Source organism: Toxorhynchites rutilus, chromosome 1 (assembly GCF_029784135.1).
Source record: "Toxorhynchites rutilus septentrionalis strain SRP chromosome 1, ASM2978413v1, whole genome shotgun sequence".
In the NCBI taxonomy this organism is placed as follows: domain Eukaryota; kingdom Metazoa; phylum Arthropoda; class Insecta; order Diptera; family Culicidae; genus Toxorhynchites; species Toxorhynchites rutilus.
The window spans coordinates 124,374,722-124,393,022 of NC_073744.1; the positions used below are offsets into that span (position 1 = coordinate 124,374,722).

The window sequence follows — 18,301 nt, forward strand, 5'->3', positions numbered from 1 at the left end:
CGCCACTCGCTCCGCACCGAAAGTAATTCATTGAGTTGTAATTCCCTTCAAAGGCACTACTTCTTCATATCCTTCCTAATTATTGCCATTTTCGTTCATTTTTCATTCGCGTACTGCCATCCCCTCGTGTTTGCATTGAACTGTTTGCTCAAAACTAGGATTGCCAAACGGTGTAGTTAACGGAGAGGAAGCACACGTTCGTCTAACAATAATCCCGTTCGCTTTCTAGCTGGTGTCCTTCACAGGCGGCCGTGTGGCCTAATGGAGAAGGCGTCGGACTTCGGATCCGAAGATTGCAGGTTCGAGTCCTGTCACGGTCGATCGATGTCTTTTTGCGCACCGTTGTCTCTTTTTTTATTTACATTGAACAGAAATTTATCCAAACACATCCTGTTTGAGAATATATACTTTTTGAATATAAACATCAAAATTTTACACAAATGATTATCTACACATAAAAATGTTCGCTACCGTGATGCTTAAACATGTGGCTCCATAGCTCAGTTGGTTAGAGCGTCGTGCTAATAACGCGAAGGTCGTGAGTTCGATCCTCTCTGGAGCCAATTTATTTTTGGCATCTGGAGGGATGTTCTGAACATACCGACAACACAATTACCTTAAATGTTTTTTTTTATTGCTTCTAATGTTATTCTGATGACATGACGAAAGGCAGCCGCAGTCTAACGTGACCCAGTACCATTAGTGGGGTTTGACTGCCCTCAACACTCCATTGAATGTTGCCTAAGTGGACAGCTGCTTCGGCCATGATTTCAACCAGCGAAGGACGAGGCTTCGAAACATGGATGGATGAGCCTGTTTGAGTTTATAAGTAATATTCTCATATTCCATTATCAGATTTCTTCGCATTGGTGAATTGGTTTTATTTTCAGTTTTAAAATTTTAAATTTTAAAGTTTTAAAATAAAAATTTAAAAATCAATATTAAATTCCGTACTTCTCTCAACAATATCCTTCTTCCCGTTCCTCATGTGTTTTTCTCAAGCGTCGCCACCTGGCGAAAACAATTAAACCACAGGTCAAACCCAAACCGCAAGTAGTCGCCGAAGAAAACCGGAAGAAAAACCTGTTCCCCAATCTCCGCTCCAATTAGGTACTACATTATTTTTGGCCTCCGCCTTTTCTGTGAAGGTTGATTCCAGAGGTGTTGTGCCAAAATATGACCAAGAAGAAAAAGCGGGTTAATGAGTTGCGATCAAAACGCATACTTACGCTCTCTCTCGCGAACTAACGGTGCTTTCATCTCGCGCAGAAAGGAGCCAAACCAAAACAAATCTCGCGAGCGAAGAAGAAAGAGTGTGGAGATGAATACAAGTGTCAAAAAAATCAAATTCATCATTGAAAAGATTACTTCCACAGCGGATCGACGCCCGTTGGAAAGTGTTTTGAGCGGTATTATGTATCTCGAAAGGAGAGATATATAGCTCGCAAATTCCTAACCGTTCTTTTGGGTTGAAGAATTGACCGACATAATCGAGAATAGCAACGTGGATGACGTTTGTGTTTTCGGTGACCGAGTTTTGGCTCAATGGAGATAGCTATGATTCATTAATTTTTAGGATTGAATTAAAACTATTTGCAGAATCAGCTGCTATTCATGGATCATTCAATAATCAGCAACAAGGAGGGAATATACATCTTAAACATACAACTGTTTATAAGGTTTTGTCGTATTTTTTTTTATTGATAAACATTCAGGAAGTTCATGAAAATAGTATCTACCAAAAAACGACTTGCACACTGTTTTTATCATTCATCTGTTTTTATTATTCATCTATGAATCAGAATATTCGCAACCGTTAGTAACTAGTTTCTTGCATATTTTGGACTTTGCACAAGTCTCGCGCCGAAAAAACTGCTCCTTTTTGAGTCGATTTCATGATCTATTCATTTTATAATTTATGATACCAAAACCACTACAGAAAGGCAGTTTCGAAAAATCCAATAAATTATGTGAAGAATAGTTTGTTATGGAGATGGGCAAAACGGTTCATTTCAGTGAGCGGGTCAGAGCCGTGCGCTCAATGAAAAGAGCCGGCTCATTTGAGCGGCTCGACGGCTCTTTTCAAGAACTGGTTTATTCGGATATGTAAAGAATGGAAACACGTAAAAAAATAAGGTTTAAAACTATAAACAGTGCAGAGAAAAGTAAAAATATTACTTTACTGAAGGTTTTCTCTGATATATTTCCATCACAATGATCTTCTTTATTTTTTTTATTTATAAACATTATCTTTTCAATGTTATTTGATGAATGTCTACTACATCTTTCACTGCAAACTATTCTTGCTTTCGGAAAAACTCGCTCACGTGGTACTGAAGTCGCCGGAATACATAATATTTTCAAAAAAAAAAGAGAGCCGCGGAGAGATAGATTCCACCAAAACGAAGGGTCGCTTAGTCTCAGCAAATATGGTTCCGCTAAATGTTTATCTACAATAGATGTTGCAGAAGCTTTTGGATCATGTGAGGATCGAAGATTGCCAACCAACCAGCGCTTCATCACCAACGATTTGTGGTAGTTTCATAGGTGTATGTTCTATGGATGTCATTTTTAGCATCCTTATCAACGAATGGTGTGCATAGTTGTACTTTCTGTTATCCTCAAAACCTTGCTGCTTGAAGCGAGGATCTAGCAGTATTTGTTAGGCTACTAATTCGTCTGACGCAAGATTTGTAGATCGCTTTACCAGCTCCGAAATCAATTCATACAGAGCTTTTTTTAATCACTAGAACTGATTTTACTTGATCCATATAATGTTGATCATGTCGAATTATCAGTCGGGAAAATATAGCAGTTTTCGACTACGACACAGGTTTCTCCCCGTTTTATATCCCAATCCGTTTTAAAATATTTCGAATGGAATGTTTTCATGATTAACTATGTTATATTAGTCAAGTCATTTCATTCGATACCCATATGCCGTTTGGATTTATCATAAATAACTGTGATTTACTAGTCAAGCTCGTTCATCTGATACCCATATGATGGGGGTTTCAGAAGAAATGTAGTCCACCATTTCGTATCGGTCGCCATTTTGGATTTACATTTTTCATGAATAACTATGTTCTACTAGTCAAGTCCTTTCATTTGACACCCATATTGATGAGGTTTTGGCAAAATATGTAGTCTGTCATTTTACAACGTCCGCCATCTTGGATTTCTATTTTACTTAAAAAAACTGTGTCCTACTAGTCAAGTACTTTTATTAGATATCCATATTGAGGGGGTTTTGAAAAAAAATACATGTTTCGTCATTTTGGGGTGGCGGCCATTTCGGATTTACTTTTTTCATAAATAACTGTGATCTACTAGGCAAGCCCTTTCATTTGATACCCATATTGATGGAGTTTTGACTAAATTAGTAGTCTTTATAACTGCCGCCATCTTGAATTTCCATTTCACATAAATAACAGTGTCCTACTAGTCAAGTCCTTTCATTAGATATCCATATTTATGGGGTTTCGAGAAAATATTTAATCCGCCAAAATATACATACAAACAGTTAAATGAAACTGCTAAAAAAGCAGCATGGGAAACATATATTTCTTCCGCACTGCCGCAAGACACGGTTCATCAGAACGAGCGTATGATTCACGGTTCTTTCTCAATAATCCGGTTCTTAAAAGAAACACGGTTTTTTATGAACCGTAGTTCTTTTTTGAACCGCGGTTCAAAAAGAGCCACGGCTCATAAAAGAACCATGGGTCTTTTTTGAACCGTGGTTCATTCGAGAGCCGTACATATAAGAGCCGTTCATTTGAGAGCCACGACTCATTTTTAAAGAACCGTGGATCGTACGCTCTTTCTGACGTACCAGCCCAAATCAGCGACTCTTGAGCTCTCGTCCATCTCTAGTTTGTTACATTGACAAAAAAAATATTCAAATCTTTTGCATCAATTTTGAAAAAGTGCCAAAAATCTGCCTTTCGATTTGCGATGCGATCCTTACACACACACACACCAAAATCAAAATTTGATCTAAAATATTCCAAAACTTGAGAGTTTAAGCATTACAATGATGTACATCCCATCTCTATGCGTTAATTCTGTGTACACAAAAACAGTATTTCATTTGTAATGAAAACATCGGCAATTATCTTTCGGGCAACCCAATATTTCGAAAGAACAACTATTATCGAAAGAATCAAAATTGAATAACGCCTTCCAGCAGGCGAGGGGGAAAAACAAAGTTATTGAAAACGGATCTTGCACCAACTCGTCTCGAAGTTGGCAGCACCTTCACAGAATTCTTTCAAAATTTGGGTATACTTTTCAATAATGTTTGCATACTCAATTTGTCCAAAATTAAAGTAACCTGCCCTCTGAAAAGAGCGACACTTTTTTTATGTTTTGACGTGCGACTACATCTAACCGGAATATATAGGGGGTAAAGTGAAAACCTAAACACAGAACATGCGGGAAAAAATGCAAGATTTCGAATGCTTATAACTCAAACATTTCTTACTGGATCGGAATGATGTTTGCATCAATCGATAGGGAATATTTCTACGCATCTATGGCAATTAATAAAATGTTATTTTTCATTAGATAAACAATTTAATAATTGTAAAATGTTAAGCGTTATCTAAACTAACTGTCTCGTTTTGATTGGCCCGATTTACGGTTTCCCCAGCACAGCCATCAAAACAAAGCAACCTTGGGAAAATCGGCATTGAAAATACATGGAAGTAGGGGGACTTTTGTTCTCACCGATATATGTTCCCTAGCACAGACTTCAAACCCGAGCAGCGTTGTAGAAATCGGAATTGCAAATACATGAAAGTAGGGAGAGCTTTTGTTCCCACCGAAATGTGTTCCCAACAGAGATTTCAAATTTAAGGTGCCTGTGGGAAATTGGCTTTGCAAATACATACAAGGCGGGGGTATTTTTGTTCCGTTTGAAATGAGTTTCCCTAACACAGACTTCAAATCCATGGAGCGTGTGGAAATTGGCAAGGTGTCTGGGGAAATCGCCTTCGCAAATAAATGCGAAATGCGAAATTCTTCCGTTCATATATTTTGTCCTAGAAATCATACCAAACGTAAAAGGACTGTCATTAAATTTACTTGTAACGGAGAACATAATCTATCACAATGTATGAATTGACCTTACATGGCATTTATTTTGCCTTTTACCCACACAGCAATTAAATTGAATTCAGTTGAATTCGGAAATTGTTTCATTCAATCAAAAACTCAATCAATACAAACGAATGATTGCTAAGCTAAGGTAGTTCCACGTCAACCTTGCGGTTATATCATAGTTATAACAAACCCATTTTTTTTATTATACTTTTTAATAATTTTTCATGTCTTTCGAAAGCAACAATATAGTAATGTTTTTGCATCAATTGGAAACTATATATATACATATATATATACATATATATATATATATATATATATATATATATATATATATATAAATATATATATATATATATATATATATATATATATATATATATATATATATATATATATATAATCTCGTACAGTAATGAAACTGTAGGTTCTGACCAATGTTCATTTTTTCGAATAGTCATTTAAAATTTCGAACGTTGGGGTTTCTTTAGCGCCAATAATCTAAATAACACCAATGTCAAAAACATATTTCCACAGCTTGGCCGCAAATGGGTTGATGTAGGATTACGATCAAGAGGAAGTTTGGGGGGTAAAATGAAAATCTGAAAATTGAAAAAGTAACGCAATTCGTTGTTCCTTCATTGTGAGTCAAATCAGTTCTAACTGTTCAAATAAACAAACTCGTAAACATGGCAAATAGCAATAAAGTGGGTGTTTACTCGTGAGTATACTGCTGGTGATCAGCACTGAAAAAGACAGGCTCGCAATTTAACTGTTTGGTACCTGACATGCCCATGAATTTTCACAACTGCTTGTGGGAATATGGGTGTATTTTTATGGTACTATAATTATTTTAGTCTTAAGTTTAGTTTAGTTTAGTTTTTTTCTAATTTAAGTCTCACACTGAAAATGCATTTTAAAGACTGCAATGTAAAATTGTAAAAATGTAAAAATTGATAGATCTCTCAGTAACAGATTTGAACGAAAGAGTACGCTTAGCAGGAAGACACAGATGTGAAATAAAAATCTAAAAAATGAACATGTGGCGGAAAAATTAAAGATTTCGAACGCGATCTAAGTTCATGATAAATCGCAGCGATAATGTTTGAAAATGTTTCGACACACCTATTACGTGATAAAACTAAAATCCAGTCGTCGCCTTGCATCGTGCATCATTAGAGATAATAAGAAGCGCGCGCTGTAAATAGTGCAAACTGCCAGTTGTTGCTCTGCTGTCGCGCAAATCGGTCGCGCACAAATCGAAACATGTAGGGGAAAGTCGGGAAAGACGGACACCCCTGTATAATTGATAAATTACATTTTTATTTTAAATTTTCATGATGTACAAGCTTGCAAAACACTGCATTAACTTTGACACTTAATGTGAAAACACAAAGGAGAAAAAAATGGTTGACAACGTGAGCTTCAACTTTAGGCAGAAATTGTAGTAGATGACATTGCGGTTTCATTAGCAATTTATATTTAATTACAAAAAGCTTGGATTGCATTTTTAAATGTAATGATGGAGACTTTTTTTAGACTAACTGTGAAGTTCAAAAGTTTCATACAATAATGTTGTTTAATCTGTTTACTCTAGTCCAACCAATGAGCAACATACTAGTTTTCCTAAGGACTAGAGTTAATGTTCAGATGCGAAAGAAGTTTAAAACCTTCTAAAATATATTAGGTATACCGGTAAGTTTCTTCGGTTTTACAGCAGATGGCGTAACTTGATTATTATTCCAGTGAATGAAATTTCCAGACATTCGTTGGAAAGCTACTGTCATTGCGCGTCTTCTTCAGTATATGTCAAAAAATTGAAGCGTAAACAACAGAGAGTGTTTTTTGCGGGGAGTGTTACTCGATTACTTCAATATGAAGAAAAAAGCTGCGGAAAGTCATCGGTGGTAATTTTGACATGAAAGACGAAGAACGTTCCGGACCGCCAAAAAAGTTTAATGACGAAGAATTGGAGGCTTTACTCGCTCAAGATTCGTCACAAATGCATCAAAAACTTGCAGATACACTTGTGGTAGCTCAGCAAACCATTTCCGATCGTTTAAAATCAATGGGAATGATCCGAAAGATAGGACGTCAAACGCCGTTTTTTCACGTGCGAACAACTGCTCCAACGGCATAAAAAAAAGGTTTTTTTTGCATCGGATCGTTACTGGCGATGAAAAGTGGGTCCATTACGACATCCTAAACGTCAAGCAACGTATGGATACCCCGGTTATGCGTCAACATCAACTGCCATACGGAATATTCACGGCCAGAAGGTTATGCTGTCTATTTGGTTGGACCAGCTGGGTAGGGTGTATTATGAGCTGCTAAAACTGAATGAAACCATTACGGGGGACCTCTACCGACGTCAATTGATGCGTTTGAGCCGTGCACTTAAGGAAAAACGGCCACAATACGAGCAAAGACACGATAAAGTTATTCTGCAGCACGACAATGCTCGGCCGCATGTCGCGAAACCGGTCAAAACATACTTGGAAACGCTGAAATGAGAGGTCATATCCCACCCACCTCTAGACATTGATCCGTCCGATTACTACCTTTTTCGATCGATGCGACATGTCCTGATTTACCAGCACTTCTCCAATTGATGAAGTCAAAAATTGGATCGATTCGTGGTTAGCCGACAAACCGGGCGATTATTTCCGCAAAGGGACCCGTGAATTGCCAGAAAGATGGGAGAATGTTGTGACTAACGATGGGCAATACTTTAAATATTAAATTTATAACCATTTTTGCTGAATAAAGCATTAATTTTTGAAAAAAAAACCAAGAAACTTACCGGTACTCCTATTAAGATAGTTAAATATTGAGAGAGAGAGAGAAAAAGCGAGAGAGAAAGCGTGCAAGAGAGAATAAGAAAGCGAGAACGAGAGATAAAGAGAAAGCGAGAACGAGAGATAAAGAGAAAACGAGAGAGAAAGAGAGAATGCGAGAGAGAAAGAGAGAATGCGAGAAAGCGAGAGAGAAAGAGAGAATGCGAGAGAGAGAGAAAGAGAGAGAGAGAAAGAGAAAGCGAGATAGAGAGAGAAAGAGAAAGCGAGAGAGAGAAAGAGCGAGAGAGTTCTAAAGGGAAAATGTCTCAACACTGATAAATTGGTTGTATAGTTGTAATTCCAAAGGTAGATAGAGAATTTTGATTGAATTATGGTCTGATCATCAAAATGCGCTATCCAAATTGAATAGCTCCATGTGCAGGTAAAGAGATTAAGAGCCACAAAATGGTACACTCATTACACTCATTATTACATTATTGCATTACTACACATCAACTGGTAGACCTTTTTTTTAAATGAGTATTGCCCTACAATTCAATGTAAGTCGTCAATAAATAATATTTGAAGTACTTTATGGCTTTTACAATTTAGGATGTTGGTTCAGGCTCCTCTACGAATATAATTACGAATCGTTCATCATTTTACTCAAAGTGAAAAAAGAACAAGAAGCGATTTAGATAGTGCCTTTGCTGCGGACAACCGTCATTATTGTTCATGACCCAGCGTAGTATTTAAGGGTGAACCCCTGTTTGGAAGGTCTAAAAATAATGAAGTTTCGGATGTTAATGTTATTGTTTAAAATATGTATGAAGATGTATTTTCAATTTTATGAGCGCCCGAATAGTGATTAATTACGCTGTTGACAGCTGGATGCGTAGATGCTGTCTGAAAATCGGTACCTTGCTGGTGGTGTCGATTCTGAAGCAACGAGGTGTCCCAGAACGAATTCCAATGAATATTTTGAAACTTTAGGACAATACCTAAAGCGTTACACAGGGGTTTTTGAAAATGGCGGCCATTTTGACGTAGGACTACGTCTAACCGGAAGATATAGGGGGTGAAATGGAAATCTAGGCACTGAACAAGTAGGAAAAAATGCAAGATTTGGAACGCTTATAACTCGAGCATTTCTCAATATATCGCAAAGGTTTTTGCATCAATTGATAGGAAATATATCTACGCATCTATCATAACGAATAACATTTAATTTTTCTTGAGATAAATAATTGAATAATTGTGAAATATCAAGCATTCTCAAAATGCACTATGTGCCCATTTGTGATTGGTCCATTTTGTGCTCCTCAAATCGTACCGGCCAAAACGGGCAACCAGAGCAGCAGTGAAATAGAATGAAGCACGATTGGAAAGGAAAAAGAAAAAAAATGAACGAAACATTGGTCGCAGTCTCACACATGCGTAATTCTCGAGCCAGCCAGTCAGCTTAAAAATCCTCGCTCCGCTGCCGTAACGATCATTCTCATTCAAACCGTACACCACATCGGTTCGCATCACAACACATCAACAAACCAACCCAAGCAGCCATGTCTGGAAATGGTAAAGGAGGAAAAGTGAAGGGAAAGGCAAAATCTCGCTCGAACCGTGTTGATCTGGAGTTCCCAGCTCGGGGAGCTAGGTCGAGCGCGTTAGTACCAGTGCACCAGTCCACCTAGCCGGCGTTATATAGTTTCGGCCGCTGAAGTGATCGAGTTAGCTGGCAAAGCTGCTCGCGACGATAAGAAAACCCGCATTCGGAACAGAACACATTCGGTTCGGTGGACATCAAGACAACAGGTAGTTGCAGCGAGTGGCGAGTGGCAAACGTAATCGCAAAACGGCATCAGGTAGCAGAAGAAAAAAGTTTGTTCTTTATACAAACTGCTTTGGTGGCAAATCCAGAACAAGGCGGCATCGAGGGCGTTCGAAATGGTTTTTATCAAAACCACGAGTACTAAGTTTTCTAAATTAGAACCATTCCATAAAACAAGGCGCTTTTCAGGGCCATTAAACCTTCCAAAAAAGAGTTTAGGAAATATAGTTCAATGCTTTCTAAAACATTATCCAAAATAATAATAAAACACAAATTGATTTTTTCATAATTTGTTTGCCAGGATCTGATGAGTATGTGAATTTGGCAGTTGTTCTGAGCTTATTGATAGTTGGGGACTTCCCTGATTATTCAATTTTCACCAATTCTTAAATTGTTTCCAGATTGAAAGTACAGTAATTTACAATTAGTTCGACATTTAGCTAAATGGACGGACATGTAATGCGATTTATTTAGTTGGAGATTTTTGTAAACATAGAGATCCAAATTATGACCCCACATTGAAAGTCGACACTGTACCACTGTCATCGCAAATGTTCAATTACAGGTTAAAATCGCCTCCAATGCGACGCTGAGTGGCGCTTCGGTTCGTCGCATTGAATGTAATTTACTGTACAACATGTCACAAAGCTGGATGGGAAGAAATTTTCCAACTGTGAAAGCTGTGGCGAGTGACAACAAATCGCTAAACAGGAAGGTTTAGCCGAACAAGATGAGGATATCGAGTGATAACAAAACAATAAACTCTTTAGATTGAAGATAATTTTGCGATCCTGAATAGGACCCTTTTTAGCCTGCATGTGAATCCAACGAGCGAACAAATCGTAGTGAATGTATTTTTTTGCCATCGCTCCCTTTTAACGCTCATTCGTTCGTCTCGTTGGACTCGCCCCTCTGGCTGAGTCTGCCGATTTGTCTCTATCCTGTGAGTGTGTACCGCTAGAGTATAAAACACGCGGACCACAAAAAAATATCTTATTTTCTTTCAAACCGTGAACCCGTGTGGTTGTACGGCATCGTGGACGTAACAAAGGAGGACAAGTTAAGGGAAAGGCAAAGTCTCACTCGAACCGTGCAGGTCTCCAGTTCCCTGTTGGTCGCATTCACTGATTGCTCCGCAAGGGTAACTAGGCCGAATGGACTGGTGCCAGAGCACCAGTATACCTAACAGCGATTATAGAGTTTCGGCCGTCGGAGTGCTCGAGTTGGCTTGCAAAGCTGCTCACGACAATCAGAAAACCCGCATCAAGAACAGAGCAGCTTCGGTTCGGCGCTCATCAAGGCAACAATTAGTTTCAGTAAGTGGCAAAGTGTTTCTCCGGCACGTCGGATTAAATGTAATTTACTGAACAACATGTCACAAGCTGGATGGGAAGAAATTTTCCAACTGTGAAAGCTGTGGCGAGTGGCAAACGCAATAGCTAAACAGGAAGGTTTAACCGAACAAGATTCATAAAGAGTAAACAGTAAACTAATCCATTTTTCAGGTAGATAGGTAGGTATTCACGTAGGAGAAGAAAATAAAACAATATATTTAAATATATATTTAACAAAAGCTGTCCCCTTTGTATAATCCTACGTCACTCCGGTTATGTCCCCGACATTACCCACCCGTCTTTTTTTGTTAAAAATAAGTTACTTTTCATGAAAAATCGCTGTTTAGAAGCTCATGAAAAATCGAAAAAAATAGATATCGAAAAACAGCTATGTAACGCTTTAGATTTTAACATGCTGATAAAAAATTTCAGCCAAATCGGTCGAGTAGAACCTGAGATATCGATACCACCAGCTGGAAAAACATGGTCGAGAAAAACGCGTTGAAAAATTCGTACAGCAATACTATATCCCTTGAGGTGACCTCATACTTTCGGCTATAACGTTCCAACGAAATCAAATGTCGAAAAATCATTTTAGGACAACTATTCTGAGGGTATAAGCTTCCAAGAATGGTAAATAAAAAAATCGTTTTTTTCGACCAGGGAACATTTATCATCATGGATGTAGGAAAACCGGAGTATGTCGCACTTCTCATGTTTATGTTGATTTTTTTTTTTGTTGACTTTGAATCTTAATGCATCCCAAGCGAGAAAACTACGCAAATCGTCAACCCAATTTGGGGCTAAAAATCAATGTTGAAACTTCGTTTTATTCTGAAATAGTATCCCAAGTAATGAGCAAATATTTCAATTACGATCTTGTCTTGGACACCATCCTCTAGGAATTTTCAATATTAGACGTATCTCAACTGGTTTATAAAGTTTTGGTTCATAATGTACGACAATGCCAAATACTACATACGACAATCTCCATAAAATTCAAGAACAAAACACACAGTTCTTTGTCATATGGTATAAAGGTTTTGAATTCCAAGTCATTCTGACATTTAGAACAAGCTGTTTTTGAAGTGAACCCCTTAGCAGCCGTCTAAGCTAATGAACATTGATTTTCCGATCATCGGTAAATCTTGGAAAATCATAGTTCAAGAACAAAAAACAACTTTTGAATAGCTTTCAGCTTTTAAGAAAAAATATAAAAAAAATATAGCGCCCTTGGTCCCGAGACCATGTAAACTATAAAAAACAAATACAATCAATAATTTTGAAAACAATATTCAATTTCTTCGCTGGTATGATATGGTATGAAAATAGACTAGCTCATTGGCTTCAATTTGATATGTTCACTGTCTGAATCAGTGCAGTAGTTCAAAAGTTATGAATTTTTGGAAAAACAATGAGAAAAAAATGATTTTTCGAACCACCCTAAAATCGAAATGGGCACCCCAATAAAAAAAATTAAAAAAAATACTGGTCTAATATTTTGCGATAAGGAACAAAACTAGCGCTTTTCACGAAAATCTGAGAACCACTGTATCGGTTTGGCATGGAATGGCTGCCTTAACAACGAATAGAACCGATTAAGTTAAATTTTCCTACGGATCCGTATTTCCGAAAAAAAAATCAAACGAATCCGTAGGTCTACGAACATTTGCGGTATCATTTCCGTTTTCGTTTCCGTTATGTATAGTATGCTACACAAACATAATTTCTATGCGTATGGCAACCATGAGAACCGAAACCGGTAGAATGTTCTACAATTACGCATCAATTGATCGATTTTTTTCTCTTCGCTTCAACATCGGCTTCCGCACTAGCCTCTCAAGGTGGGAACTAACAGTTGTACAATTAATACCGCTCACTCTGAGTCGGCTTCACGGTCAGCTAGAGTCCATTTCCGCCCATAAACTTTGCGCTCACGTGGATATTACACAGCTTCGCATCGTCTTAATTATGTAATTCACCCATCCATCTCTTTGTATGTGCTCACCTTTCTTTTTTGCTCTTCGCTTCGTTTTGCTTCGGAATCGGATTCCATTTGGGCTATTATAAAATTGGTTCGATTGTACCTACTCTACTATCCGCACGCGGTAAAATGAAGGCATGCTGCGAGTACACAGTAGACAACTCCGCCACGCTGTGCTCATCTGCCCGATCATCGGGGATCTTTTGTGGTGGCGGTACAAATTTTACCGACGAAGACGACCACTGTGTGGGGTCGATGGCATGGCCCCTGGCGAACGCAAGCGTGAACTCTCCGCGCTCTAACGTCTCGCTGGTCGTCCCCCGCTGTGGCAGGGAAAGCGAGTTGGCAACTTCTAAAACGCAAATTTCTCAAATTTTAACATATCCATTTCCGCGGCCGGCTATTCGTGGATGGAAAACCTCACCTAAGAGGGATCAAGTGGTTTACCTGCCGGCCGTTGGAAAACGGGTCTTCGTCACGGAAAATATATATTTCTCCAACCGAACAGGGAAAGCGAGAAAAACGTGTTTGCAACCTGAACGACTGTGTGAACGCATAAATCGATCGATACCATCGTTGCGTTTGTTGAATCCGGCAGACGATCTTCTGCTTTTCCGAAGATAACCATGTAAAATCATTATGGCTCTGTTTTCGAAATTATTCTGGCCATCAAAATTGCCTCCGATGCAGGAAACATCAGCAGTCACACGTAACCGTTGACCTCCCTGGCAAATGCAAATCGACAGATTGTTGTTGCACCACAAAAATGGTCGAAACATCTCCGCTCTGCTTTGCTCATTATTTTGGCGCGGATAATTGCTAGTGTTTTGGCGGATATTGATGGAGGCGAAAGTGTTGCTCTGCACTGTCTGGGTTATACATGTTACCTGTGGCATCAAGTGAGCAATGTGGATGATCTTTAGAAGAGTCAAATGTTCCTGGTAGATTGTCCTATTACCTGTAACAGAGATAGATAATTTCATATTAGATATCCGATTATGTACGATGTAATAATCCATTGTCGTTTTTCTTTTCGTTTCAGGTAATTCTTCCAAAATCTTGGATAATTGGACAACCTTGGATATTTTTTGAATCGGAGATTAAGTTAAAAAGTAAACAATATTGGCCATCATAGAATATCCAACGATGTTTCTGAATACTATAAAATAATTCCGCGACATACGTTGGCTACACTTTAGGTTGAAGATTCTCAAGTATATATCCGATACAACCTAGATACTAGGGTGCCAATGAATGTATGGGAAAAAATCGACCCTAAAATTTCAAAAAGTTACCCTATAAAAATTGTTCACCACCTCGAAAAAACACCCTATGCCAAATATCAGCTCAATTGGACGTAAGGGAGAGTGGTACAAAGCGGTCGAAGTTTGATTTTTTGGAAAATCGAAAAATCATCCAAAGGGGAAGTAAAGGAAATCGGGGTTTTAAAAAAAAAATGTTGATGCCAAATGTCTTAAAATTGCATGAAACATCGAGATCTAGTGTTATCCCGAAAAAAGCCCCGATTTTCGGCGATTTTTCGTTTTTCAAAAAAAAACTCAAATTTTTTTTGCTACACTAATAAGTTCGAATGTGCTTATATTTTGCCTAGGATATATCATCGTGCAAATCAACATTTCGCAGCAAGTTCCGAATGAAAAATCGAGATAACTATTTTTATTGGTACCCAAAACCATACGTTTCGTTTCGTGTTCCGAAAAAAAGTGTCGATTTTTGACAAAAAAAAAATTTCGTGACAACACTAGATCTCAACGTTTCATACAATTTTAAGACATTTGGCATCAAAATAAAATTTTCGAAAACCCCGATTTCCTTTACTCCCCCCTCGGTTCATTTCTCGGTTTTCAAAAAACTCAAACTTTGACCGCTTTGCGCCACTCTCCCTTAAGTCCGATTGAGCTGGTATTTGGCTAAGTTTTTTTTAACGAGGTGGTGAACATTTTTTATGGGGTAACTTTTTGAAATCAGAGATGACCATTTTCATTGGCCCCTACTGACACAAGAACTGTGATAAAAATTCGCGGAACATTACATTCCTAAAGTGGTTTACAAATTCAAATGTTCAAAGTATCTGCTTGCATTGCCTAAAAAATCTCAAACTATCCAGGCATAAGGGCTTGTACCGATTTCTTAGTGGTCTTATTTATTTGGCAATTTTTTGAACACGGAGCCAGAGAGTAAGCAAACACTCATCAGGCATGTAAGTTGTAATTGTTCTTTCCGACGAAGAAAACAAGGGGAATCTCAACATATTTTTATTAAAAGTTATTCTCATTTGATTCTACACATTGCGCCCATCTCTCAGGCAAATTATGGATTTCCTTTTCAAAATAAACCTTTTTTTTGTGTTTCGACGAAAACTATTCGCTGCTTCATTTTTAATAATCTTCGATAACCTTTCTCAGCTCTGTTTTTTTTTTGCATTCTTCGCGGCTTTAGCGGTGTGCGCCGATGCGTTCCATTACACACAGAGCATCGTCTTGCGGGCGAAATGATTCGGCATCACAGTGGATGGGCCGCCTTCACTAGGTGAAAGCCATCAATGTTTGTGCTTAGGTTTCTCGAAATAAATCCAATTTTCGTCACCAGTCGTCAATACGATGCAAAATCGATTTCCGTCGGTATCCTTGAAGAAACATTTCGCTAAATGATTTGCGACGCTCTATTTGCCATTTTCACAATTTGTGTGACACTCATTTTCCGAACTTCTCGATTTTCTTCATAGCTTTCAAACGATGGTCAATTGTGCAAACAAAGTGCTTTCGATCACATTCTTCTTCAATTGAAAAAAAACAAGAGTAGCGAATGATCTGTATTCGAAACGAAACTCGACATTTTTAATACGCTGAGATTACTTTTGACGTTGAATTGCGACATTTTTTTTCTTGCAACAAAATTTCACACAATATCTTTGACTAATAAATTTAGAGCAATTAGCAGAGCAGAGCATTAGAGCAATTCCACGCCAAATCAACCCGACGACCCGGGCGCTGACCCGATACTCTAATTTTTTGAAACATGATACTTATGGTGAAAGCTACCTAGAATCACAATTTTCAGTATCATATGTCTATTTAAATTACGACTGATTAAAAAAAAACTCTGATGTCTCTTTAAAAAAATAGTAACTCAAAATCCAGATGTCTGATTATGATATGATGTTCGACAAAGTAGTTCGAATATTATTGAACTATTTAGAGAAAATAACTTCTTAAATGAACCTTCAAAAATCTTACTCAAAAAAAGGATTTTATATCAAAAACCTTTGTAACTCAAAACATCTCCCTTCGATTTTTTTTTGAATATTTTTAATGGAAACTCCTTCCAGTTTAACAAACATTGACGTACAGCTGAACCGTTCTCGAAATACGACGAAGAGAGAGATAGAGGAAAAAAAATAGAAAGAGGGAAATAAAAAATAATGCGAGAGAGTAAGAGTAAGAGAGGGATAGTAAAAAAGGAGAAAGGGAGAGATAGGGAATAAGAGAAAGAAAAAGAGAAAGGGAGAAGAAAGGAGAGATATAGAAGAAAAAAGGGGTGAACAAGAGAGAGATAAAGTAAAAGAGATAGGAAGGGAAGATGAAATATAGACAGAGAGATTGAAAGAAAAGATAGACAGAGAAAAAGAGAGAATGAAAGATAGATAGAGAAAAATATATTTACAGCCATTCCATGTCAAACCGATATAGTGGTTCTCGGATTTTCGTCAAAAGTGGCAATTTTGTTCTTTATCGCAAAACAGTAGACCCGTTTTTTTTATTTTTTTCACTAGGGTGACCATTTCCATTTTAGGGTGATCCGAAAAATCAATTTTTTCTCCTTTTTCCCAAAATGGTTTTTTTTAAATTCATAGTTTTCGAACTACTAGACCGATTCCTATTAGTCTTTTTCAAGAAAATAAAATTCCACTTGCAAAAAATTTGGATCTTGTTTTCATAATTATTGATATTTGTTGATATTACATGGTCTCGGGACCAAGGACGCTATATTTTTTAAAATATTTTTACTTACAAGCTGAAGTTTTTTTACATTACTTAATTTAAAATCAGAGAGTTTTTTTTTTCGTTCTTAAGTTATGATTTTCAAGGCTCAATGAAGATTATCGCATTGGCTTCAATTTGATATGTCGATCAGCTGAATCGGTTCAGTAAGTTAAAACTCATGAATGTACGATTTCTGGAAAAAGGGGACCATCGGTTATCTTTTAAGAATCATAAATTAAAAACGAAAAACTTCAGCTTTCAAGAAAAAATATAAAAATGTATGGCGTGCGTGATCCCGAGACCATGTAAACTATGAAAAAAATTAATTCAATCAGTTTTGAAAACAAAACCCATTTTTTGCATTCGTTATATTTTAGTAAAGAAGACTAGTTCATTGCCTTCAATTTGATAGGTCAATCGTTCGAGTCGGTCAAGTAGTTCAAAAGTTGTGAATTAAAAAAAAAGTAATTTTTGGAAAACAGGGGGAAAATATATTTCTCGGATCACCCTAAATTGTAAATGGTAACCCTAATACAAAAATTGAAAATATAGGTCTGATGTATTACGATAAAGAACGAAATTACCGCTTTTCACGGAAATCTTAGAACCACTATATCGGATTGGCATGGAATGGCTGTATACAGAGAGAAGGGTAGGAAGATAGAGATTTTGAAAGGTAGAAAGAGAGAGATTTGGAAAGGTAGAAAAAGAGATTTTGGAAGGTAGAAAAAGAAAGATGGTTATAGATAGAAAGAAAGAGGTTGTGGGAGGTAGAAAGAGAGAGAATTTGAAAGGTAGAAAGAGAGAGAATTTGAAAGGTAGAAAGAGAGAGATTTTGAAAGGTAGAAAGGGAGAGATTTTGAAAGGTAGAAAGAGAGATTTTGAAAGGTTGAAAGAGAGATTTTTAAAGATAGAAAAAGAGATATTTTGAAAGGCAGATAGGGAAAGATTTTAATAGGTAGAAAGAGAGAGATTTTGAAAGGAAGAAAGAGAGATATTTGTGAAATGTAGAAAGAGAAAGAATGTGAGAGATCGAAAGAGAGATTGTGAGAGGTAGAAAGAGGGTGATTGTGAAAGATAGAAAGGAAGAGATTGTGAAAGGTAGAAAGAGAGAGATTTTGATAGAAAGAGAGAGAGAGATTGTAAAAGATAGAAAGAGAGAGATTATGGGAAGGTAGATTGTAAAACGTAGAGATTGATTGTGAAAGTTAGAAAGAGAGAGTTTGTGGAAGGCAGAAAGAGAGAGATTGCGAAAGGTAGGAAGAGAG

The 18,301-nt window shown here is 37.4% G+C and overlaps 2 protein-coding genes and 2 non-coding genes across 5 annotated transcripts in view; 3 read left to right on the plus strand and 1 right to left on the minus strand.

The window, feature by feature from the left end:
• The window catches only part of LOC129761275 (uncharacterized), a 543,642-nt gene that overhangs the window by 187,153 nt on the left and 338,188 nt on the right, over positions 1-18,301 (plus strand). The window lies entirely within an intron of this gene.
• LOC129761280 (uncharacterized) overlaps positions 1-18,301 on the minus strand; it is a 237,918-nt gene that overhangs the window by 165,781 nt on the left and 53,836 nt on the right. The window lies entirely within an intron of this gene.
• On the plus strand, positions 248-320 carry Trnar-ucg (transfer RNA arginine (anticodon UCG)). Its single transcript has one exon. It is a non-coding gene; the product is annotated as a tRNA-Arg (tRNA).
• On the plus strand, positions 490-563 carry Trnai-aau (transfer RNA isoleucine (anticodon AAU)). The gene has a single exon. It is a non-coding gene; the product is annotated as a tRNA-Ile (tRNA).